Source organism: Stegostoma tigrinum, chromosome 28 (assembly GCF_030684315.1).
Source record: "Stegostoma tigrinum isolate sSteTig4 chromosome 28, sSteTig4.hap1, whole genome shotgun sequence".
In the NCBI taxonomy this organism is placed as follows: domain Eukaryota; kingdom Metazoa; phylum Chordata; class Chondrichthyes; order Orectolobiformes; family Stegostomatidae; genus Stegostoma; species Stegostoma tigrinum.
The window spans coordinates 38021735-38049227 of NC_081381.1; positions in this window are offsets into that span (position 1 = coordinate 38021735).

A 27493-nucleotide genomic window follows, 5' to 3' on the forward strand; every position below is an offset into this window, starting at 1 on the left:
ATTTTGAGGAATCAGCAGTCCCACAAAGCAAAAATGTTAATTAAATTTGGTTGATCAAATAGGTAAGTTTTAATGAGCGTCTTAAAGGAGAAAAGAGTGAGATGGAAAGGTTTAGAGAGTCAATTCCAGAGTTTAGGGTGTTGGCAGCTAATATTGGAACAATTAATCATAGAATCTCTACAGCATGGAAGCAGATCAGTTGACTCATCGAGTTCACACCAACGCTCTGCAGATTATCCCAGGCAGATCCATTCCCCCACCCTAGCCCTGCAACCCTGCATTTCCCAAGGCCAGTCCACCTAACCTGGATTATTAGACTGTATGAGGAAACTGAAGCACCCGGAAGAAACCACACAGACACAAAGGAGAATGTGCAAACTTCATACTGACAGTTGCCCAAGGCTGGAATTGAATGTGGGTCTCTCGTGCTGTGAGGCAGTAGTGTTGACCACTGAGCCACTGTGCCTGCTAAAAACAATAATGTACAGTAGGCCAGATCTGGAGGATGTTATAGGCCTATGAGGAGACCAGGCCATGAATAGATTTGAAATCAAGGATGAGAATTTTAACGTAGAGGTGTTGCTTAATCAGAAGCCAATCTAAATTATAAAGCGCTTAATCGGTGAACCTGACTTCAATCAAATTAAGGGGAAGTTTCAAATAACTGCAAGGTTATAAGGAAAGAAAGATAGGAAGCCTGACAGGAGAGCATTGGAATAGTCAACCATACAGGAAAAAAAGGCATAAATTAGAGTTTTAGCAACAAATGAACAGAAGTGCATGCAGATTTAGGTAATGGAACAGACATGGATGCAGATGATTTTAGAGATGACACAGATATGTGGCCGGCAGAACAACTTATAATCAAAAAAGACATATGGTTGCATATGGTTGTTGCTGTTCTAGATCAGCTAAGCTTTTCAGAAACACATTTAGATATTAGAAGGCTACACTTAGATTTCAAACACTAATTTTTGGGCCAAGTCTTCTGTTATGGGATTTAAGCACAGCGTCAGGCACAGAAGTGAGTATCACTTGTGAGAATATCAGCTTCTCTCATGGGATCAAGTAATTCTTAGTTCTTTACTTACACATGCACAAGGTGCTAGGTGAATCTTGTGGCAGAGGTAGGCAAGCAGTCCTGACTTCAGTCAGTACGTTCTGGGGTCAGAGCTCCTGACACTCTATTTCAAGGGCACATCTGCAGCCATTCATTCCCTGCAAGCCAGGAGCAACTTTTGGGCTGATAAATATTCTGGCCCTTCCACCTGTCCCAGCCAGCCTGCCTCCATTTCCCCAGGTAGACCTTTGCCATCGGGTAACCCCTTGACTGGTGCCTATTACACTCCAGTGCCTCTTCCTCTGCCAAACCTTTGGCCTGTGCCAGTAAGACTCCTGCCAGCTGATTTCTTTCATGGAACATCATGATGTACCGTGGGGTACAGAGTGCTTTATGACCCCTCTAAGTGTATTTTGATTTAGCTCCATCCTTACCCCTCCTCCCATTTCGATGTCAGCATTGCCCTTAACAGGCTTGCTTGTAAGTATCCACTTGGCCACATGTGTGGTTTCCTAGCAGTGATGAAAAATAGAGGTAGTGGTGCGGGGGCCTCTTGCAGAACAGTGGTAGCGTTCCTTTGATTGGGAGGGCCAGGTTCAAATCCAACCTGCTCTGGAGGTGCGTAATAATATCCCTGAACAGGCTGATTAGAAAATAGGTTAAATAATTTTCTTTAAAATATTTTTTAAAAAATTAGAGGCAGTGGTGGGGCTGTTGTGGCACATTGGTAGTCTTCCTACTTCTGAGCCAGAAGCTTTGAGTTCAACTCTATAAAAGCTCTTTACCTGCTCTATAAAAGCATAGGTAAAAGATGAAAGATAGAGGCAGCAGTGTAGTAGTAATGTCACTGGGCTGGTAATGCAGAATCACAGCTAAAGTACTAAACTTCCTGGTTCAAGTTCAACCTGCTCCAGAAGTGTGTAATGACATCCCTGAACAGGTTGCTTAGAAAATATCTAGATACGCTTTCCTCAAGGATAAAGCAGAGGCTGCTCACTCCAAAGTCCAGCGAGTTGCATTGTCACTGTTGTACAGTCAGGAAACAGGAGACATTGATTGTTCATTCATAGAAACTTAATTCTGAAGGGGAATTTAGTGCTTGCGAGTTGGCAATAGATGCAACCGTATGCGAAAGGACTCCCGAACACTTGCTGTCGGGAAGCTCAGCCTACATTTAAATTTCTGAAGATTTAATTGCAAATGTTACTCCAGCCAGCATTTTGGTCTTGTCGCCAATTGAGTTCACCTGCCTACTTTGTTTCATGCTCCCGGAAAAAGTACAAGTTTCAGCTCATGGAATCTGTCCACATGAGCAAGTATGTGTTCATGCTAATGTGCATTCTAGTTATTACATAGTACCATGACTGTGGTTCAAGTTTTTACTTCTTCATCATGGAACTGTCGAATCAGTCCTCAGCATATTGTGGTTGTATTTAACCCTGGATTTTTTAAGTTATATTTTGACTCACATTACCAGAAGTGATGTATTGCTTTGTGTTTGCTTTGTGACTTAACCATCTGGCCTACACATACTGGGAACTGAGCGTGCCAATATTGCTCTGTCCAAGCAATTATTTAAACGATTTAAAGGGTATTATTATTTTTTGTAAGGATATTTACATTCCTACAGTGATATTAAAGAGATCAATACCAGTGAAACATAACCAGCTAAGGGAAGACCACACTTGAAGAAAGATTTAATGGGAAAGCCCTTGACAACATCATCTGCACAACTTACAGCATGACTTATTATTGCAATCTATAAAATCATATCAGGGATTGTGATATACATGAGAGCTGGTTAGCACCTTCCAAACTTGCCTGCCTAAAATGTCAAACCTCCACTACAGACTTGGAGGTGGGTCAGAAACTGCAAACTAGCAGTAACTTTAAGAATCCAATTTCAGGAAATACTTAAAAGATTTGTGGAGTCTCAGTTTCATTGCCCAGAAGGAGCTTTATTTTTGCAGGAAGTATAAACAATAAGCCTGTGTACTTACAGCAAATGAATTTAATAAATTGTTTTTTTGTTACAGTACAGAGAGTTGGGCCTCATTACAGGATGAATATGTTGGATATTGACAGCAGTACATGATATCAAGAAAGTCCTGAGACATTCCCAGTAACTCCTCGGCTGGAACCCTTGGTGTTTATCAGCTTCTGTGAGGCTAGTTTCTCCAATCTGTCACACATTATTACAGCTCCCATGCAAGGGAAAGAAAATTCATTCATCTCAAAAATGTTTTCATTGGCTGGACCGTACCAGTAAGGCCCATTTCGCGTTATCATTTGTGATGTAGCAATCCCCACTGATATAGCAGGACCTAGCTGAGGAAGTCTCAATCTCCAATTCTGCACTCTTGTCAACATTTACATCATGAGGAAATTCTGAAAATTATGCCTCATAAATGACAAATTGAAAATTTAAGCAACCAGTATTTTTTCAGTGAAATCCTAAGGGATATGAGCCACTATTGACTGTTATCTGGAAATGTCTTGCATCTGACTTAATCCTCAAATCCAGGGATCATGCTTCCCCGCAAGCTAAATTCTATGTCAATCTACAAAGTATACCAGTTTTGTTTGATCTTGCAAGGAGATAACAGTCTTTATGCAGCTGTCAAACTATAAAGAAAGTTATGCAAAAGCAGCAATTAGCTTTGAGCAACCTTTTCTAAGCATTTGGAGCATATTATCTTAAGTGAAGCAGCAGAATAACACTTTATGCAGTTCCTCATACAATACTGTGTCAGAGATAATGGGAACTGCAGATGCTGGAGAATCCGAAATAACAAAGTGTGAATCTAGATGAACACAGCAGGCCAAGCAGCATCTTAGGAACACTAAAGCTCACATTTCGGGCCCAGACCCTTCATCAGAAAAGGGGGATGAGGAGACGGTTCTGAAATAAATAGGGGGAGATGGATCGAAGATGGATAGAGGAGAAGATAGGTGGAGAGGAGACAGACAAGTTGAAGGGGCGGGGATGCAGCCTGTAGAGGTGAGCGTAGGTGGGGAGGTAGGGAGGGGATAGGTCAGTCCAGGGAGGACGGACAGGTTAAGGGGGTGGGATGAGATTAGTAGGTAGGAAATGGAGGTGTGGCTTGATGTGGGAGGAGGGGATAGGTGAAGGAAGAACAGGTTGGGGGGGCGGGGCCGAGCTGGGCTAGTTTTGGGATGCAGTGGGGGGAGGGGAGATTTTGAAGCTTGTGAAATTCACATTGATACCATTGGGCTGCAGGGTGCCCAAGCAGAATATGAGTTGCAATTCCTGCAACCTTCGGGTAGCATCGTTGTGGCACTGCAGGAGGTACAGGATGGACGTATCGTCTAAGAAATGGGAGGGGGAGTTGAAATGGTTCGCGACTGGGAGGTGCAGTTGTTTATTGCGAACCGAGCGTAGGTGTTCTGCAAAGCGCTCCCGAAGGGCCTCTGCTTGGTTTCCCCAATGTAGAGAGAAGCCACAACAGGAACAGCAGATACAGTACACCACATTGGCAGATGCGCAGGTGAACATCTGCTTTTTGTGGCAAGTCTTGTTGGGGCCTGGGATGGGGGTGAGGGAGGAGGTGGGAGGCAAGTGTAGCACTTCCTGTGGTTGTAGGGGATTGCTGGCTTTGTGAAGCAGCGCTTGTGTGAGATTTTAACCTGATGCAGTATAAGAAGTTGAGAATGTATTGTGTGGCATTGAAGAATCCAACAGGCATTTATTACAGTTAGCTATTATACATGAGCATTATGTTCCTCAGACTCCTAAGTGTTTATGTTAATATTAAGCTAATAGGTTACAACAGAGGTGAATGATTCCAGTAGAATTTCATGTTTTAAGTGATCTTTATCCCTCAGATCAAATGTAATTATGCAGTGATGCTTTCATGAACCGTTCTCTTAAAGGCATACTGACATACTGCCCTGAGACTTATTAAAATATGAGCCTTTCTCAACAGTTAAAATTTTACCCCAAATAGATGCATATGACTATACATGAATATGTGTTGTCAATTCAATAACTTAATGAGCAGAAAAAGCAGAGTTTTTAACACTAACATTTAAAACTTCAGTGTAATTCTTTGAAAGTTTTACAACTCGTTCTGATTTTCTGATGATATACCCATCTGGAAACTTACACATTTTTCCCTGTTACAGTTGTTTCCCATCTGTATGTCTTGCTGTTGTCACTCAACATCACTGCAAATTTATCGTCACTGGACCGTTTTTCATCGTTCACCTCAATGCATAATTACTATATACTATATTGATCTGAACTGTCTTCTGTTTAATTTCTTGCTATGTAGCACCACAATGATTAGTAAATTTGTATGGGCTAGTCACATATTTTAGAAACCTTTGCTGGTATCCAAGTATTTGGATTTGTGCCTCAAACTTGAACTCTCTGCCCAGTATGCAGTTTTGGTTGTTGTCTAACAGTTCATTTATCATGTATCTCATTCATTATCTTCTGTATTTAAAGAAAAATGTCATGTTTCATGGAATGGTTAAAGAATCGGTTGCTAGGCAATGTCATTTGGCACTTGCCTTCCAAACATAAGTTGTGCTGAGATGGAGATGTTTTCTCCAACAGTATTACATGAAAATTCAGCAATGCAATTTAAAAATCTGGGTATGTTGTTCAGGACTTATTAATCATTTGTTTCAGAGTATATACCATACTATACTAAGCTGTGTGAGAATGTATACCAGGCTGATGAAGAAGGCAAGAGAGGAAATATCAGAGATAACAACATGTGGAGCTGGATGAACGCAGCAGGCCAGGCAGCATCAGAGGAGCAGAAAAACTGATGTTTCGGGTCTGGACCCCTTTTCTGAAATGGGGAGGGGAAGGGGGCTCTGAAATAAATAGAGAGAGGGGGAGGTGATGATAGAAGGTGGATAGAGGAGCAGATAGATGGAAAGAAAATGGACAGGTCAAGGAGGCAGGGATGAAGCCAGTAGAGGTGAGTATATGTAGGGAGTTGGGATATTAGAGGCTCTGGCAGTAATTTTCAAATCCTCTCTGGTCATGAGTGGGGTGACAAGAGACTAGGGACTGCTAACATTGTTCCATTTTCAAAAAGAGAGGATGGAATAAGCCAGGAAATTACAGGTCAGTCAGTCTAACTTCAGGGATGGGCATTTCTTTCTAGAATCCCTACAGGTTGGGAACAGGCCCTTCAGCTCAACAAGTCCACACTGGAGCTCAGACATCCCACCCAGACCCATCCCCCTATAAGCCACCTAATCTACACATCCCTGAACATTACGGGCAATTTAGCATGGCCAATCCACATCTTCTTGGCCAGTGAGAGGAAACTGAAACACAGCCACAGGGAGAACATGTAAACTCCACATAGACAATGACCCGAGGGTGGAATTGAACTCAAGTCCCAGAGGCTATGAGGTACCAGTGCTAACCACTAAGCCACTGTGCTACCCCTAGTTGTGAGAAAGATTTCTGAGTAACAGAATACAACTGTGCTTGGAGAGACACAGATTAATCAGGATTGTCAGTATGTCAGCAGTTAAGGGAAAGATTGTGATTTACAAATTTTATTGAATATTTTGAGGAGATAACAAAGAGTATTGATGATTGTAATGCATTTCATTTGGTCTACGTAGACTTTAGCCAGGCTTTTGATAGGGTTCCTCATGGGAGGCCAGTCAAGAAAGTAAAAGACCATGGGAGCCAAGACAAAGTGGCACATTGCATCCAAAATTAGCTGAAAAGCAAGAAGCAGAGGTTGATGTTTGAGGCCTGTTTCAATGACTGCAAATCTATTTCTAGTGCGATTTTGTAGGGCTAGGTCTTTCGGTCCTTGCTGTTTGTAGCGTATGTTAATGATTTGCACTTAAGTATTGGGATTATGATCAAGATATTTGTGGATGACATAAAAATAGTTTGGTCAGTAAAATGAGAAGTATAACCGAAAACCACAGGAAAATATCAACAGATGGTTCAGGTGGGAAGGATAGTGACAAATGGAAACTAATCCAGTAAAGTGTGAGGCAATCTATTTGGGAGGGTTGACAGGGCAAGAGATTACGCTATGAATGTTTGGGCTCTAGAAAATATTGAATATCGAAGAACCTTACTGTGCATAACCACAGATCCCTCAAGGCAGCACGCAGGTAGATGAGGTGTTAACAAGGCATATGAGATTGTTGACTTTGTTAGCCAGCATCTCAGGGGCACAAAAGCTGCCGTTTCGGGCCGAGACCCTTCATCAGAGAGGGGGATGGGGAGAGGGAACTGGAATAAATAGGGAGAGAGGGGGAGGCGGACCGAAGATGGAGAGTAAAGAAGATAGGTGGAGAGAGTATAGGTGGGGAGGTAGGGAGGGGATAGGTCAGTCCAGGGAAGACGGACAGGCCAAGGAGGTGGGATGAGGTTAGTAGGTAGATGGGGGTGCGGCTTGGGGTGGGAGGAAGGGATGGGTGAGAGGAAGAACAGGTTAGGGAGGCAGAGACAGGCTGGGCTGGCTTTGGGATGCAGTGGGTGGAGTGGAGGAGCTGGGCTGGTTGTGTGGTGCAGTGGGGGGAGGGGACGAACTGGGCTGGTTTAGGGATGCAGTAGGAGAAGGGGAGATTTTGAAACTGGTGAAGTCCACATTCATACCATTAGGATGCAGGGCTCCCAAGCGGAATATGAGTTGCTGTTCCTGCATCCTTCGGGTGGCATCATTGTGGCACTGCTGGAGGCCCATGATGGACATGTCATCTAAAGAATGGGAGGGGGAGTTGAAATGGTTTGCGACTGGGAGGTGCAGTTGTTTATTGCGAACCGAACGGAGGTGTTCTTCAAAGCAGTCCCCAAGCCTCCGCTTGGTTTCCCCAATGTAGAGGAAGCCACGCTTACTTCTTCAACCAGGAGCCTAACCCTCACTCCACTGACCCCTTCACCCGCTTCCAACACAAGTCCTCCTCTTGGATGCCACCCCCAGGCCTCCTATCCTCCCTCGATCTCTTCATCTCCAACTGCCGTCGAGACATTAACCGCCTCAACCTCTCCACCCCTCTCACCCACTCCAAACTCTCCCCCGCAGAACGGGCAGCCCTCCGCTCCAACCCCAACCTCACCATCAAACCTGCAGACAAGGGTGGCGCAGTGGTAGTATGGCACACTGACCTCTACATCGCCGAGGCCAAATGTCCGACACCACCTCCTACCGCCCCCTCGTTCATGACCCCACACCCGAGCACCAAACCATCATCTCCAACACCATTCATGACCTCGTCACCTCAGGGGACTTCCCACCCACAGCCTCCAACCTTTATATTCCCCAACCCCGCACGGCCCGTTTCTATCTCCTTCCCAAAATCCACAAACCTGCCTGCCCTGGTCGACCCACTGTCTCAGCCTGTTCCTGCCCCACCGAACACATCTCCACCTATCTGGACTCCATTTTCTCCCCTTTGGTCCAGGAACTCCCTACCTACGCCCGTGACACCACCCACGCCCTCCACGTCCTCCAGAACTTCCAATTCCCTGGCCCCCAACACCTCATTTTCACCGTGGACGTCCAGTCCCTGTACACCTGTATTCCTCATGCAGGTTGCCTCAAGGCCCTCCGCTTCTTCCTGTCCCGCAGGCCCGACCAGTCCCCCTCCACCGACACCCTCATCTGCCTAGCCGAACTCGTCCTCACCCTCAACAACTTCTCTTTCGATTCATCCCGCTTCTTACAGACAAAGAGGGTGGCCATGGGCACCCGCATGGGTCCCAGCTATGCCTGCCTCTTTGTAGGTTACGTGGAACAGTCCCTCTTTCGCACCTACACAGGCCCCAAACCCCACCTCTTCCTCCGTTACATTGATGACTGTATCGGCGCCGCCTCTTGCTCCCCAGAGGAGCTTGAACAGTTCATCCACTTCACCAACACCTTCCACCCCAACCTCAAGTTCACCTGGGCCATCTCCAACACATCCCTCACCTTCCTGGACCTCTCAGTCACCATCTCAGGCAACCAGCTTGTAAATGATGTCCATTTCAAGCCCACTGATTCCCACAGCTACCTAGAATACACCTCCTCCCACCCACCCTCCTGCAAAAATTCCATCCGCTATTCCCAATTCCTCCGTCTCCGCCGCATCTGCTCCCAGGATGAGGCATTCCACTCCCGCACATCCCAGACGTCCAAGTTCTTCAAGGACCGCAACCTTCCCCCCGCAGTGGCCGAGAACACCCTTGACCGCGTCTCCCGCATTTCCCGCAACACATCCCTCACACCCCGCCTCTGCCACAACCGCCCAAAGAGGATTCCCCTCATTCTCACGCACCACCGGATACAACACATCATCCTCTGACACTTCCGCAATCTACAATCCAACCCCACCACCCAAGACAATTTTTCCATCCCCACCCTTGTCTGCTTTCCGGAGGGACCACTCTCTCCGTGACTCCCTTGTTCGCTCCACACTGCCCCCCAACCCCACCACACCCGGCACCTTCCCCTGCAACCGCAGGAAGTGCTACACTTGCCCCCACACCTCCTACCTCACCCCCATCCCAGGCACCAAGGTGACTTTCTATATTAAGCAGAGGTTCACCTGCACATCTGCCAATGTGGTATACTGTATCCATTGTACCCGGTGTGGCTTCCTCTACATTGGAGAAACCAAGCGGAGGCTTGGGGACCGCTTTGCAGAACACCTCCGCTCGGTTCGCAATAAACAACTGCACCTCCCAGTCACAAACCATTTCAACTCCCCCTCCTATTCTTTAGATGACATGTCCATCATGGGCCTCCTGCAGTACCACAATGATGCCACTCGTAGGTTGCAGGAACAGCAACTTATATTCCGCTTGGGAACCCTGCAGCCCAATGGTATCAATGTAGACTTCACCAGCTTCAAAATCTCCCCTTCCCCCACCGCATCCCAAAACCAGCCCAGTTCGTCTCCTCCCCCCACTGCATCACACAACCAGCCTAGCTCATCCCCTCCCCCCACTGCATCCCTAAACCAGCCCAGCCTGTCTCTGCCTCCCTAACCTATTCTTCTCTCACCTATCCCCTCCTCCCTCCCCAAGCCGCACCTCCATCTCCTACCTACTAACCTCATCCCACCTCTTTGACCTGACTGTCTTCCCTGGACTGACCTATCCCCTCCCTACCTCCCCACCTATACTCTCCTCTCCACCTATCTTCTTTGCTTTCCATCTTCGGTCCGCCTCCCCCCTCTCCCTATTTATTCCAGAACCCTCACCCCATCTCCCTCTCTGATGAAGCGTCTAGGCCCAAAACATCAGCTTTTGTGCTCCAGAGATGCTGCTTGGCCTGCTGTGTTCATCCAGCTTCACACTTTATTATCTTGGATTCTCCAGCATCTGTAGTTCCCATTACCTCTAAGACAAGAGCAAGGTGGTTATGTTGGAACTATACAAAACATTGTCTAGGCCACAGCTAGAGAATTGTGTGCAGCTTTGATATCCTCATTATTAGCAGGGATGTGATTGCACTAGGCAGTGGGTGCAGAGGAAAGTTACCAGGATGCTGTTTGGGCTGGACATTCCGAACAATGAAGAAAGCTTGGATAAGCTGGGATGTTTTCCTTTGAACAGCAAAAAGTTGAGATGAAACCTACCAGAGGTGCATACATTATGAGGGACATAGGTAGGGTGCATAAGAAGAAACTTTTTGTATTAGTAAAGTGGCCAATAACTAGGAAACATAGATTAAAGGAAAGAGGTTGAAGGCTAAGTGGAGAATTGAGGAAACATTTTTTTACTGAAAGGATGGTGGGAGTCTGGAACTCACTGCCTGAAAGGATAGTTGTGGCAAAAACTCTCGGAATACTGAGGCCATTTTTAGGTATTCAATTGTGTTGCCATAGCCTTTAGAGCCACTGGCCAAAGGCTGGAAAATGGGATTAATATAGTCAGATCTTTACTGACTGGTGTGGACACGATGGATCAAATGTTTGTATCCATGAGTCATAGATTCCACTGGACCAACTGAGCATGGCTAGTGAGGTGATGATGTAATATGGTCACAACCCACTCAATAAATATGAATTGAAATGAGTCATTACAGTGTGGAGCTGGAGGAACACAGCAGGCTAGGTAGCATCAGAGGAGCAGGAGAATTGACACGAAACGGCAACTTTCCTGCTCCTCTGAAGCTGCCTTACCTGCTGTGTTCCTCCAGCTCCACACCATATTGACTCTGACTCCAGTACCTGCAGTTCTTGCTATCTCTGAATGAATTAAAATGCGTTGCCAGTGTGTTGTGGTCCAATATCTGGTACAAGATACTGAATAAAATGAAAATAGTTCTTATTGTGCCAGCCACAGTCACACTTGTGTCATTAAGCTTTTGAACAATTGGAAATGTAGAAAAGTAATCATTCACAAGGATATAATCTTCACAATGCATGGTGACTTGTTCTATGGCCACAGGTATTCAAGGAGTGGATGGAATGTCCTGTGGAAGTTTAACCCATACATTTAGCATGACTCACATGCTTTCACTAAATATTTTGATTCACTCTTTACCACAACAATAACTTGCATATTAGCTGTCTTGCGCTTTCAATATCCAAGAGATGGGGTAAAATGGGCATGATGCCTTGACATACAGTTTCTGATGTTCAGTCTTTTTTTGCTTTGAAAAAGACAAATTCATTTCTGTATAGCCAAAATAAAAAACTCTCAGGTGCTCTTTTAATACTGTCAGGACATCCCTGGGTAAAGAGCTTATGTAAAACTTTTAGTTTCTTCTCTTCAACAGTTGCCAATTGTAGCTATTGGTCTGGCCAAGGTTTAAGAAATTGACCTTGAGAATGTCTTTAATTTCATAGTAAAGAGCATCAATATGTAGATCATGAGGAATATCTTCATCTTTGTGGAGATTGGGTAGCATGGTCAGAATGTTAGATGCAATCTGACCTAGCTTATATCTCACATCAAAGTTATATATGTGAATGTTAGCAATTATTCACTGCAAAAGTGGTGTTCCACTCATTAGTGGTTTGCAATTGATATGTTTTTGTGACTTATGATCTGTTTCAGCAGTGACTATCTTACCAAATAAGTATTTGTGAAACTGCATGATGCCAAATACCAGATCTACTTTGTCACACTCTCTATCAGGACAGTTGAATTGTGCATATGACAGGGATTTTACATCAAAGACAATATTTTCCATCTTGCAAAAGACACATCTAAGCCTTTTGGCAATGTAACTATTTCGAAAATTGTGCTTTCCCTAGAGTTGTAGTATTGCAGGAAGTAAGATTTTGCTGACATAAGCTCCTCAGGAGAATTGAAGATGTATTGGTCGTCATCTTTTCATGTATAGGGGATATCCCTCTTGAGAAAATCTCTCAGCAGAGATACTTTATGAAATTGGGGACATGCGGAGAGAGAACGTTTAAAATTCCAAGGCCGTATTGCAAGACCTTTTTACCCTGTAAAGTAAGTTTTTGTTTAGCCTCCTAGATGTTACCAGGGAAAGGATGCAGTCAAGGAACACAGGTACACAGGAAGAGGTGTAGGCCATTCAACTTGTTGAGCTTGCTCTGCTATTTATTACAATCAAGGCTGGTCAAACACTTCAATGCTTTTTGCTCACCCTAACACCATAACCCATTATTTCATTGGTAATCAGAAACCTATCAACCGCTACTTTAAGTGTATTCAAAGATTAAGCTGTACAGGTCTCTTGGGTAAAGAATTCCAATGATTCATAACCCTCTGAGTAAAAAGAGTTCCTTTCATCTTGGCCTGAGAGTTTTCCCCTTATTTTACATTGTGCTTCCTTGGTTTTAGGTGCCCCTGTAAATGAGGTTGCATCATCCGTAAGATGCGATAATTCATCAGACTTAAAATTACATTTAATCAGTCTGGGAAGGGATCTTTGAGATCAATGATTAATTCAATTTTGCACCACATGAGCCTTTCTGCCGAGAATTACCTTTCAATTGTCTGACTCTGAATTTCGTTGATGTGTTTGTTTTGGTTAACTTTCTTAAAACATTGCTTCTTGCCAATGTTGCAGTATTGCACTATTTTGTTGGTTACCTGTGTTTTGTTCTAGGGTCTGATTGGCCTTTGGAACCCGAATTTCCACACGATTAATGTCTCTTGGTGCCACACGCTTTACAAATTTCAAGAAAAACTGGACAGCATTTAGGTAGTTGTGACAAACCAAATCGGCTATCAGCTTTGGCGCAGTTTTCTAATTAGCAGCAATGTTGATGGTATTTAAAGAATGTAAGTGTTGCTTCATGCCACTATAGCTTCATTCTTGTGTCAACATATCAATGAAATGGCCCTTTATCTTGCCCGAAGGATCCTTTTAAAAGGCTTTCTTTGTTGAAGAGCAATGACTAATTCAATCAGCCCCTCTGGCAGATCCTCTTTGGAATAGTCACACTTTGCAGCAGTATTTTCCAACAAAGTGGTCATTAGGTTCTCTGACTACTTTTTGAATGACAGGAGTTGGACTCTGTTCGTTCTAAAGTTAATTCTGATCTTCAGCGGTCTTCTTGAACCTTCTAAACCTTTTCAGGATCTTTCTGATTGTCCGTGGAAAGGTCAGTTATGTTAATTGTCTGAAGGGTCTCCTTGCCATTGGCAAGAAAGATTTTGAAAGATTTCTCCTTGGGGTCATCCATTATTTGATCTGTACAATTGAATTGTATAAATTGTTTGAACATTGGAGGAGAGGAGGGTCTTGTCGCATTATTGTTGGATTATTAAGCCAGAAATTCAACTAATGTTCTGAGTACTGAGGTTCAGATCCCACCATGGCATATGGTAGGATTTGATATCAATAAGAAAAGAATCTGGCATTAGAAACGTATTGATGACCATGAAACCATTGTCAATTATTGGAAAAACCTATCTGGCTCCCTAATGTCCTTCAGGGAAGAAATCTGCCATGCTCACCTGATCTGGCCTACATGCGGCTCCAGACTGACAGCAATGTGGTTGACTCTGAACTGCTGTCTAAAATGCCTGGCAAGTCACTCAGTTATAACAATCACTGTAAAGTTTTAACTAAGAAATGAAACCAGGGGAATCACCTGACAGAGATAACACAGTGTAGAGCTGGAGGAACACAGCAGGTCAGGCAGCATCACAGGAGCAGGAGAGTCAATGTTTTAGGTCAGGAGCCTTCATGAGGAAAGCCAAAATGTTGATTCACCTACTCCTCTTCCTCCACCTCCACACTGTATTGCCTCTGACCCCAGCATCTGCAGTTCTTGCTATGTCTGGATCACATGGCATCGGCCTAGGCGTCAGAAAAGACAATGGTGGAAACGGTCCTGTTGACCCGGCAAAGTCCTCCGCAATAACATGTGGGGGTTAGTGCCAAAATTAAGAGACCTGTCTCACAGAATAGTCAAGCAACAGCCTGGTATAGTCATACTTGTAGAATCATACCTTACAGACAATATACCAGACACCACTACCACCATTCCTGAATGGGTTGTTTGCCAGCAACTTAACATTAATCCTAACCCTACCCCAGCAGAAATGGTGGGACAGTGGTATATAGTCAGGGGGGAACTATCCTGGGAGTTCTCAATGTTAACTCTAGACCCTATGACGTCTCATGGCTTCGGGTTAAACATGGGCAAGGAAACCTCCTGCTGATTTCTACATATTGCTCTCCCTCGGCTGATAAATCAGCACTCCTCCATGTTGAACAACACTTGGAGGAAGCACTGAGGACAGCAAAGGCACAAGATGTATTCTGGGTGGGGGATTTCAATGTCCCACCAACAAGAGTGGCTTGGCAGTGGTATGACTGTTCAAGCTGGTTGGGTCCTAGAAGACACCGCTGTGAGACTGGGTCTGTGGCAGGCACTGAGGGAACAAACAAGATGGAGAAACATACCTGACCTCATCCTTACCAATCTGCATCTGTCCATGACAGTATCAGCAAGAGTGACACCGCACAGTCCTTATGGAGACAGAGTCCCACCTTCACATTGAGAATATCATCCACTAGGTTGTGTGGGACTATCACTATGCTAATTGAAAAATATTTCGAACATATCTAGGAACTCAAGACTAGGCAACATATCAGGAGCTGAACCAGGCATTCCTAAAAATGAGGTGTGGCAGTTAGATCTACCACACAGGACTATCTGCACACCAAACAGCATAAGCAACAAGCAATAGACAGAACTAAGCAAACCCACAACCGATGAATCAGATCTAACCTCTGAGGTTCTGCTACATCCATTTGTGACTGGTGGTGGTCAACTATACAATTCACTGTAGGAGCCACCTCCTGAAATATCCCTATCCTCAATGGTGGATGAGTCCAGCACATCAGTGTGAATAATCCATCCTAGCCTCCTCTTGCAGCCCCTGGCATCACAGATGCCAGTCTTCAGCCAAGTTGAGTCATTCCACATGATATTAAAAATTGGTTGGAAGCACTGGATAGCACAAACACTATGGGCCCTGACAACATTCAGACAATAGTACTGAAGACTTGTGCTCCAGAACTTGTTATTTTTCTAGCCAAGGTCTTTCAGTACAATAACAACGTTAGCATCTACCCAATAATGAGGAAAATTGCCCAGTAATGTCCTGCACAAAAAGAGGAGGACAAATTCAATCTGGCCAATTACTGTTCCATCAGCCTACTCTTGATCATCAATAAAGTGATGGAAGGTGTTATCAGCAGTACTTTTAAGCAGCACCTGCTTAGCAATAACCTGCCCAGTTTGGGTTCCGCCAGGGCCATTCACCTCTTGACCTCATTACATTTTTGGTTCAAACATAGACAAAAGAGCTGAATTCCAGGGGTGAGAGTAACAAAAAGGCTGCATTTGTCCAAGGACAGTATTAAGGAGTCTGAGCCAAATGGGAAAAAATGTGTATTGGGGCCAAATTCTCTGCTGGTTGGAGTCATACCTGCCGCATAGGAAGATAGTTGTAGTTGTTCAAGGTCAGTCTTCTCAGCTCCAGAACACCTCAGCACGTGCTCTTTAGGATAATGTCCCAGGCAAAATCAACTTCAGGTGCTTCACCAATGACCTTCCCACTATCGTAAGATTAGAAGTGGGATGTTCTCTGATGATTGCACGATGTTCAGCACCATTCATGCCTCTTAGATTCTGAAGCATTTGATGTTCAAATCCAACAATATCTAAGTTTGAGCCAACAGGTGGCAAGTAACAATCGCACCACACAAATGTCAGGTGAAGACCATCTCCAATAAGGCTTAATTTAACCACCACCCCTTGCCATTCAATGATGTTTCTATCACTGACTCCCCCACTATAAACATCATGGACTCACCATATAAACACAGTGGCTGCATGTGCAGGCCAGAGGCTAGGAATTCCATGGATAGTAACTCACCCCCTGACTTCCAAAGCCTATCCATCATCTACAAGGCTTACGTCAGGAGTATGCTGGAATACTTGCTTCAGTGGGTGAAACTCCAACAACACTCAAAAAGCTTGATTGGCCCCACATCCACAAACATTCACTCCCTCCACCACTGGCACTCAGCAGCAGCAATGTGTACAATCTACAAGATGCACTGCAGAAATTCACAAAAGATCCTGAAACAGTACTTTCCAAATCGACAATCAATTCCATCTAGGATGTGAAGGGCAGCAGATACATGGGAATATCACCACTTGCAAGTTCCCCTCCAGGCCACTTTTCATCCTGACTTGGAAATGTATCATAATTCCTTCAGTGTCACTAGGGCAAAACCTTTGAATTCCCTCCCAAAGGGCATTATGGTTCAACCTACAGCACATGGACTGCAGTAGTTCAAGAAGACAGATCACCACCGACTCTTCAAGGGCAACCAGGGAGAGGGAACAAATGCAGGATAGCCAGTGAAGCCCACATCCTATGAATTATTTTTTTAAAAATTCAGTAGGAGTATCCAAGCCCTGATTGCCTTTCTGCTATTGCTGACCCTGCTTTAAAAATGTTGGTCAGTGTCTTAAGTCAGTGTAAACTAAAAGTGATCCTTGACGTGTGGCAATATAGTGTACAAACTGCTACTCCTCAGTAACAAAGACTGGTCTCAGAAGACTGTTATGATGCATCCACAGATTGTACTAGGATTCCAGCGTGCTTGTGACTTAGTTCAAAGGTGGAATTGCAGCTGTTGTTATTTTTGTGTTAATTGAATTAACTTTAGAGATTGCCTTTCTAAAAACTTACATTTGAATCACGAAGAAATTAGTTCTATTTATCTGGTGATTAGTGCTGTATCCGAAGGGGATGCATTGAAATAGTGGAAATGTCACTGGGACTAGTAATCCAGAACACTTGGTAGTTACTCTGGGGTCATCATCTTGAATGGCAAATGGTGAAATTTGAATTCATTTTCTAAAAGAATGCATTTAAAAAGTTGGTCTAATGGCAACCATGTAACAATTAATGTAAAAACCCATCTGGTTCACTCATGCCCTTTCGATGCCTTTCCATACAAAACTGTTGACTAGTTTATCTTCAACTCATTTTCAAATACTTTCCAACAAGATATTGGAGCCTGCCATAGGTGGCCACCACTGGTACCGTGGTCATATTTTGCCTCAAAGGTGCTTTTCACTGGAGGAAAGGAGTGTACTTCACCCTTGAGTAGCCCATCTCTTTCTGTGGATACAGGTAGCTGTCCCAATCTGTCAATTTGTTTTCTTTTTCATTTGTTCCTGGGAGTGGCATTGCTAGGTAGGTGTCGGGAGACACTTAAGAAGCAATTAAATCTGGCCTGGAGTCATATGTAGGCCAGACCAACCATGTGATTTTTGCCTCAAAGTATGTGTTTTTAGCCAATGCAGCAATGATTATGCTTGACTTCTCTAACATAAGAAATTGGATCTGCATATTGTGGTATTGAAGATTCCAACAGGTTATTACAGTTTTTTTAAAAATTACTTCAGCTGACTACTGTATCCAAACATCATATTCTTCAGACACTTAAGTGTCAGGGGCTAAATTAAGTGCAAAGCTTAGAATTAGTTTTAAAAATAAATGAAACTAATAAGAGGAGGAACACGTTTCTGATCGAGTATAATGTTTCAAGTGACCTATAGTAAGGTGGTTTATGAGATCTTTATACCTTCAAGTTTAATGCTGTGATGCAGTGATGACATCATAAATTTGTCTCTTAAAAGCATATTGACGTACTGACAATGAAATGTAAGACAACTTACAACTTACACTTAGAAGAAGCAGCGTAACATAATGAATATTATTGTGATTTATTTCATGTTACTTAGCTATAACCTTGATGATTTTGTCAAAGGGTTTGTTTTTGGTTCTATACAGATGTTGAGTGAGCTAAAAGTCAGAGGTAAAAAGCAGAGACAGAATCAAGCTTGAGTATCATTGTGAGAAGGAAGAGAATGAATCAAAGTGAGTTCAATCAATAGGGGAACAATGTTTAAAGGTGAGTAGGTTGAAACTGGCTTAAAGTGGGTTCTTACAATGATGCTCCTGAGTAAAATAATAGTTCAGGAAAAACAAAAATATGGTCAAAAATCATTGAGATAACACTGGAAGCAAGAATATTTCATTAAAATACAGAGTCAATATTGAAACTAGAAGATAACATGAAAACTTAGCAAGAATCTAAAGTACAAAAGAGTTATAGTCTCTTTCATAACCACTGGGCATTCCAAAGCCCTTCACAGCCAAAGAATTATTTTTGAACTGCAGTCACAATTATAATGTGGGGAACATGGTAGCCATTTTGCACACAGCAAGCTCCAATAAACAGCAATGTGATATTGACTGGATTTTATTAACTGAGGGAAAAGTATTAACCAGGACACCATCCCTCTTAGATAACAAAGTGTTGAGCTGGATGAACACAGCAGGCCAAGCAGCATCTCAGGACCACAAAAGCTGATGTTTCGGGCCTATGCTCTTGAAGGGTCTAGGCCCGAAACGTCAGCTTTTGTGCTCCTGAGATGCTGCTTGGCCTGCTGTGTTCATCCAGCTCCACACTTTGTTATCTTGGATTCTCTAGCATCTGCAGTTCCCATTATCTCTGATCACCATCCCTCTTCTCTTTTTCAAAATAGGACATGAACTTTTGCTTACACCCAAGAAGTAAATAGGTCCTTAACTTAAGGCTTCACCTTAAGGACTGCATTGGAGTGTGAACCTTCATTTGTACGCATAGATCCAGAAGTGGGACTTGAACCCCCTCCTCCTTACGAAGAACAAAGAATGCCACCAACTGGCAGTATAACACAGTTTGTTAAAATGGTATGAATGAGAGCATAAAGCAAACTCCCTGTGGAACTTTAGTTCCTTTCAAAGAGAGAGATTATAAATGGCCTGAACCAACAAACACTTGGGACTCCCATGGTGTTGTCTACATGTGAGTGTTTTAAATATTGCACTCATGAGTGCTCGCAGTGCAATTCCATAATTAATGTGGTTAGTAGACATATGAATGCATCCTGCAATTTTATTTAAATCTAGTCTTTCATTGGATGTGGCTAAACCAGCTTGTTATTACCTATCCCTAAGAAGGGGCCAAATGAGCCTCATTCTTGAACCATTGCAGTCCATGTGGTGTAGGGAAGGGTAACAGAGAAGGAATTGCAAAGTAGTTCTAAATCAGTACGAAGGAAACTTGCATTTGATTAGGTGGTAGAGGTCATAGGCTTTGGAAGGTTGTAGTGAAGGAATTTTGGAGAGGTGCTTCAGTGCTTCTTGTTGGTGGTACACACTGCTACTTGTGGTAGTGAAGGGAATAAATGCTGAAGATGGTGAATGTGGTATTAATTAAAGGGGCTGCCTTTCTCTGCATGATGTTAAGCTTCTTGAGTGTTGTTGGAGCTGCATTCCATCGTGATCCTGAATTGTACCTTGTGAAAGTTGGATAGGCTTTGGGGACTCAGGAGCTGAGTTACTCACCACCAAATCATCAGTCACTGACCTGTTCTTATAGTCACAGTATTCATTGGCTGTTCCAGTTCAGTTTCCAGTCAATGGTAAACTCCCATTCAAATGGGGGAATTTGATAGGGAAATGTCATTGAATGTCAAAGGTAGATGGCTAGATTCTCTGATGTAGATGATAGGTGGTCTGATACTTGTTTTATTACAAGAATGAGGATTATTCAACAATGACTCTATGCATCATCAAATTGGATGTCATTGCCTTATAATGGAATAGCAGAGGGCATCAGAACAGACACACACATTTGAATGATGTATAGCTTTTCATCTTGTGATAAAGTCTAGCTAAAGCCTAAAATTTCCACACTACCGATCAATTTAAACCCTGGAAAAGGGTGTCAATGACTAATAGTATAGTGTTTACAGTTTTCTTCTCATTTTCCAGAGATCTGCTGCAGAAAAAGATACAGATGTTTTAGCGATGTGCAGATGAGTGTGAATCACCTACATTGATACAACACCTTTAAAAACTTGAAGATATCTCAAAGCAATTTATAGCCAATAATATTCATTTAATGTGTAATCACTGTTGTGCATTATATTCCTCAGGCACTTCTATGCATTTTATACAAAGCAAGGTCTTGCAAAGAGCAAAGTACTAATTACCATAAAATCTGTGTCAGCGATGTTGATGTGGTTCAAGTGAAAGCTCAACCTGTGCATCTGGCACTGCGGAGGGAGGAAAGGAGTTGTGAATTTTAATCATCAGTGTCACACCAAGAATTGTTCAGTTCATGCATATCTGAGAATCCTCACAGAGAGCAGTTTGTTAAGCATGTAGCGAGATCTGGTTAGAGTGAAATTTGTGACACTTTCTAAGTCACAGCTTGTGCAAACCAGCATGGAAGCAGCAGATTAGTGAGTCCTGCATTTACACATGAGTGCATTTTGTCCTGAAAGAACAGAATTAATCTCTTTACAGTAATTTGTGCCATTTGATATTCCATTTGTTTGGATTTTTAACACAAAGCTAAATAACATTTTGATATATATAAATTAGAGTAGACAGACAGAGTATTTTTCTGTGCGATTTAGGCCTCTTTACATGTAAAGCTATTGCTCACTATCAGAATATAAATTGTTGTCACTCTCCAGGTAAAATAAGATGTATTTCTCACTTCACTGCCAGAGTCGACAATTTGCCAGATCACAAGTTTTGATTGTGTTGAGTTAGTGAAGTTGCCAAAGCCAGTTTAAGCCAGTTTAAGCTAGGCATGGACAATAAATGCTGACCCAACCAGTGAAGCCTTCGTTCCCTGAATGAATTTTAAAAAAAATACAGAGCTTAACAACCTTAAAGAATACTCTGACTAGATTGGACTCAAGGATACAATTCGGTGAGCAAATCACTGACACATGCATGCAGCCTGTGGAGGAAGTAACGCACGAGATCTCTGACAGTCAGAGGATCACCAGAGATCAGGCAGCTGCTGGGGCCTGCGGAGAAGTCATCCCGCTGTGCATGACCGTAGGGGACATGCTCAATCTGCAGGGGCAGGCAGGGAAAACACCAGGCAGTGATATCAGAGCCTTCAGTAGCCTGGAAAACAGAAGATGGAGGAATCTATTCAACTGCTGAGTATTATTGTGCATGCAGCCTTCCATAGAAAACTCAGGTCAAGCAGAATGCTCAGGACTGCCAGATACACACTCACGCCCGCACTCCATTAGTCTAACCATGGGTTCTCAGCATCAATGGCAAGCTGAGAGAGGAATCAGGCACTTCCCTCTCACTCCAGGTACCCCTTCCTCTCAAGTCAACAGAGTGGTGCTTGCAGATACTTACTAGGCAGACAGGTGACTTGGAAGATTTAACTCAGGATATTTCAAGACATGCTGTGCCATCCACCCCCTCTGTACCAATGGACACATTGCCTGCACCAGCAGAGGCTGAGGAGAATGCATCTTCCTCTATCTGCACCAGTGTAGGAGTCTCTCAAAAGACCAGAGCTCTCATGTTAAATGCTGTTGTCAGGGCTGCACCGAAATGCACTGGGAAGCAGAAGAAGCAGTTCTCCTTTTGAGGGTGTTCGTCAATGTACATTGAAATAACATGTGCAAATAAATACAGACTTGCACTTTTCTAATGTGGTCTCATTTCCCTGCCAGGTGCTGACATGATTATCTTACAAGGACTTAGAGAACCCATGCCAGTGATGCAGGATTTCCGATGGGGACAAGTGTGCTCATTAGCAAGTGTTAGAATAACACTCTTTGATGGAGGGGTAGCTCAAAATGTTGCAATTCTTTGCATCTTCGCTGCAGAGAGGTTGAATCAGCACAATTTTAATGTGGCCTGACATGATGAAGCTGGAAGACCCATGCCCCACCTCTCTAACAACATACCCACCAACCCCCAGCTCCCTTGCCAACTCTAGTACAGCAATGGCTTCCATGTGGGTTGTCAAAGCTTGCTGTCTTTGAATGGTGGGTTCACACCATCAAGGCAACTTACCAACCGTATTTGCCTCCTTGGCTGCATTGCTTGGTGTCACCTTGAAATGGCAATCAGACCACAATATATTTTTGATCCATGATTTCATGAGCCTTTGTTGGAAAGTGATGTACTGTTGAAAAAAAAGACTTTTTTTTAATCAACCTGTTTCAATATGTTTTAGTGTGTCTATCAATCCTCACAGTGATTGAGCCAATTCACCCCCACATAGGATTTATGACTATTTGGAAAAGCATAGCATGATTAAAGGGAGTCAGCATGGCTTTGTGATGGGCAGGTCATGCCTTACAAATCTTATTGAGTTCTTTGAGGAAGCCACGAGACAGGTTGACAAGGATCAAGCAGTGGATGTGGTGTACATGGACTTCAGCAAGGCATTTGATAAGGTTCCCCATGGCAGGCTCATTCCTAAAGTCAGGAGGTATGGGATACAGGATGATTTGGCTGTCTGGATTCAGAATTGGTTGGCTGACAGGAGGCAAAGAGTGGTTGTAGATGGTAAGTATTCTGCCTGGAGGTCACTGCTGAGTGGTGTCCCTCAGGGCTCTGTTCTTGGGCCTCTGCTCTTTGTAGTTTTTATAAATGACTTGGATGAGGAGGTTGAGGGGTGGGTTAGTATGTTTGCTGATGACACAAAGGTTGGAGGTGCCATTGATAGTATCGAGGGCTATTGCAGGCTTCAGCAAGACATTGACAGAATGCAGAGCTGGGCTGAGAAATGGCAGATGGAGTTCAACGTGGATAAATGCAAAGTGATGCATTTTGGAAGAACAAACTTAAATGCTGAATATAGGATTAAGGGCAGGATTCTCGGCAGTGTAGAGGAACAGCGGAATAGAACATAGAACATAGAACATTACAGCACAGTACAGGCCCTTCGGCCCTCGATGTTGTGCCGACCTTTCATATCAATCTGAAACCCATCTAACCTACACTATTCCATGTACGTACATCTGCTTATCCAATGACAACTTAAATGTACCTAAAGTTGACGAATCTACTACCATTGCAGGCAAAGCGTTCCATTCCCTTACTACTCTCTGAGTAAAGAAACTACCTCTGACATCTGTCCTATATCTTTCATCCCTCAATTTAAAGCTATGCCCCCTCGTGCTCACCGTCACCATCATAGGAAAAAGGGTCTCCCTATCCACCCTATCTAACCCTCTGATTATTTTATATGTTTCAATTAAGTCACCTCTCAACCTTCTTCTCTCTAATGAAAACAACCTCAAGTCCCTCAGCCTTTCCTCGTAAGACCTTCCCTCCATACCAGGCAACATCCTAGTAAATATCCACTGCACCCTTTCCAAACCTTCCACATCTTTCTTATAATGCGGTGACCAGAACTGTATGCAATACTCCAAGTGCGGCCGCACCAGAGTTTTGTACAGCTTCACCATAGCCTCTTGGTTTCAGAACTCAATCCCTCTATTAATAAAAGCTAAAACACTGTATGCCTTCTTAACAGCCCTGTCAACCTGGGTGGCAACTTTCAAGGATCTGTGTACATGGACACCGAGATCTCTCTGCTCATCTACACTACCAAGAATCTTACCATTAGCCCTGTACTTTGCCTTCCAGTTACTCCTACCAAAGTGCATCACCTCACACTTGTCTGCATTAAACTCCATTTGCCACCTCTCAGCCCAGCTCTGCAGCTTATCTATGTCTCTCTGCAACCTACAGCATCCTTCGTCACTATCCACAGCTCCACCGACCTTAGTGTCGTCTACAAATTTACTAACCCATCCTTCTACACCCTCATCCAGGTCATTTATAAAAATGACAAACAGCAGTGGACCCAACACTGACCCTTGTGGTACATCACTAGTAACTGGTCTCCAGGATGAACATTTCCCATCAACTACCACCCTCTGTCTTCTTTCAGCAAGCCAATTTCTGATCCAAACTGCTATATCTCCCACAATTCCACTCCTCCGCATTTTGTACAATAGTCTATTATCGAACGCTTTGCTGAAATCTATATACGTCACATCAACCGGTTTACTCTCATCTATCTGTTTGGTCACCTTCTCAAAGAACTCAATAAGGTTTGTGAGGCACAACCTTCCCTTCACAAAACCGTGCTGACTATCCCTAATCAATTTATTCTTTTCTGGATGATTATAAATCCTATCCCTTATAACCTTTTCCAACACTTTACCAACAACTGAGGTAAGGCTGTCTGGTCTATAATTACCAGGGTTGTCTCTACTCCCCTTCTTGAACAGGGGAACCACATTTGCTATCCTCCAGTCATCTGGCACTATTCCTGTAGACAATGACGAGTTAAAGATCAATGCCAAAGGCTCGGCAATCTCCTCCCTGGCTTCCCAGAGGATCTGAGGATAAATCCCATCCGGCCCAGGGGGCTTATCTATCTTCACCCTCTGAAGGATTTCTAATACCTCTTCCTTGTGAACCTCAATCCCACCTAGTCTAGTAGCCTGCATCTCAGTATTCTCCTCGACAACATTGTCGTTTTCTAGAGTGAATACTGTTGAAAAATATTCATTTAGCGCTTCCCCTGTTTCATCTGACTCCACACACAACTTCCCACTACTATTCTTGATTGGGCCTAATCTTACTTTCGTCATTCTTTTATTCCTTAAATACCTATAGATAGCCTTAGGGTTTACCCTGATCCTATCCGCCAACGACTTCTCATGTCTCCTCCTGGCTCTTCTGAGCTCTCTCTTTAGGTCTTTCCTGGCTACCTCATAGCCCTCAAGTGCCCTAACTGAGCCTTCACATCTCATTCTAACATAAGCCTTCTTCTTCCTCTTGACCAGAGATTCCACCTCCTTCGTAAACCACGGTTCCCACACTCTACAGTTTCCTCCCTGCCTGACAGGTACATACTTATCTAGGACACACAGGAGCTTTTCCTTAAATAAGCTCCACATTTCTAATGTCTCCATCCCCTGCAGTTTCCTTCCCTATCCTATGCTCCCTAAATCTTGCCTAATCTTATTGTCTTATTGCCTTTCCCCCAGCTATAACTCTTGCCCAGTGGTATACACCTATCCCTTTCCATCACTAAAGTAAACATAACAGAATTGTGATTGCTGTCACCAAAGTGCTCACCTACTTCCAAATCTAACACCTGGCCGGGCTCATTACCCAGTACCAAATCTAATGTGGCTTCGCCCCTTGTTGGCCTATCTACATACTGTGTCAGGAAGCCCTCCTGCACACACTGGACAAAAACTGACCCATCTATAGTACTCAAACTATAGTGTTCCCAGTCAATATTTGGAAAGTTAAAGTCCCCCATGACAACTACCCTGTCTCTCTCACTCCTATTGAGAATCATCTTTGCTTTCCTTTCCTCTACATCTCTGGAACTATTCGGAGGCCTATAGAAAACTCCCAACACGGTGACCTCTCCTTTCCTGTTTCTAACCTCAGCCCATACTACCTCAGTTGACGAATCCCCAAACATCCTTTCTGCAACTATAATACTGTCCTTGACCAACAATGCCACACCTCCACCCCTTTTACCATCTTCTCTGTTCTTACTGAAACATCTAAATCCCGGAACCTGCAAGAACCATTCCTGTCCCTGCTCTATCCATGTCTCCGAAATGGCCACAACATCGAAGTCCCAGGTACTAACCCATGCTGCAAGTTCACCCACCTTATTCCGGACGCTCCTGGCATTGAAGTAGACACACTTCAAACCAACTTCTTGCTTGCCGGTGCCATCTTGCTTCCCTGAAACTTTATTTCGGACCACCCTACTCTCAACCTTTTCCAAAGTCAAACTACAATTTTGGTGCCCATCCCCCTGCTGAATTAGTTTAAACCCACTTGAATAGCCTTAGAAAATTTCCCCCCCAGGATATCAGTACCCCTCTGGTTCAGGTGAAGACCATCTTGCTTGTAGAGGTCCCACCTACCCCAGAAAGAGCCCCAATTATCCAAGAATCCAAGGGATCTTGGTGTTCAAGTACATAGCTCCCTCAAAGTTGCCACCCAGGTGGATAAGGTTGTTAAGAAAGTATATGGTGTTGTGGCTTTCATTAACAGGGGGATTGAGTTTCAGAGCCACGAGGTTATGCTGCAGCTCTACAAAACCCTGGTGAGACCACACTTGGAATATTGTGTCCAGTTCTGGTCACCCTATTATAGGAAAGATGTGGAGGCTTTGGAGAGGGTGCAAAGGAGGCTTACCAGGATGCTGCCTGGACTGGAGGGCTTGTCTTACGAGGAGAGGTTGACTGAGCTCTAACTTTTCTCTCTGGAGAGAAGGAGGAAGAGAGGTGACCTGACTGAGGTGTACAAGGTAATGAGAGGCATGGATAGAGTTGATAGCCAGAGACTTTTCCCCAGCGCAGGATTGACTGCCACGAGGGGTCATTGTTTTAAGGTGTTAGGAGGAAAGTATAGAGGAGACGTCAGAGGAAGGTTCTTTACCCAGAGAGTTGTGAGCGCATGGAATAGTTTACCAGTGGTGGACAAGCGGAGTCATTAGTGACATTTAAGCAACTGCTGGACATGCACATAGACAGCAGTGAATTGAGGGGAATGTAGGTTAGGTTATTTTATTTTTGGACTTGGATTATTTTACGGCACAACATCGTGGCTTGTACTGTGCTGTACTTTTCTATGTTTTATGTTCTATGTTCTGCGTCTTCCTCACCAGTGAGTAATCCCTGTTGCTCCTGTGATCTCCCATCTTTCCAGCCACTCAAACTCATTATTGTGAAGCCTATTATTGAAACAACGAAAGTCCCCAAGTGCCCCAGAATTCCGAAAAACTGAGACGCCAGTGCCATTGCTCATCCTCACCTCTCCCATGATTCAGGTGGCCTGTACCCTGATGATTATTATTTATTCATTCACGGGATCAGAGCATCATTGGCCAGGCAGCATTTATTGCCCATCCCTGATTTCCCAAAGGGCAGCTAAGAATCAACCGCATTGTCGTGGGTCTGGAGTCACATGTGGGCCAGACCAGGTAAGGATGGCAATTTCCTTCCCTAAAGGACGTTAGTGAACTAGATGGGCTTTTCCTGACAATTGGCAATGGATTCATGGTCATCATTAGATTCTTAATTCCAGATATT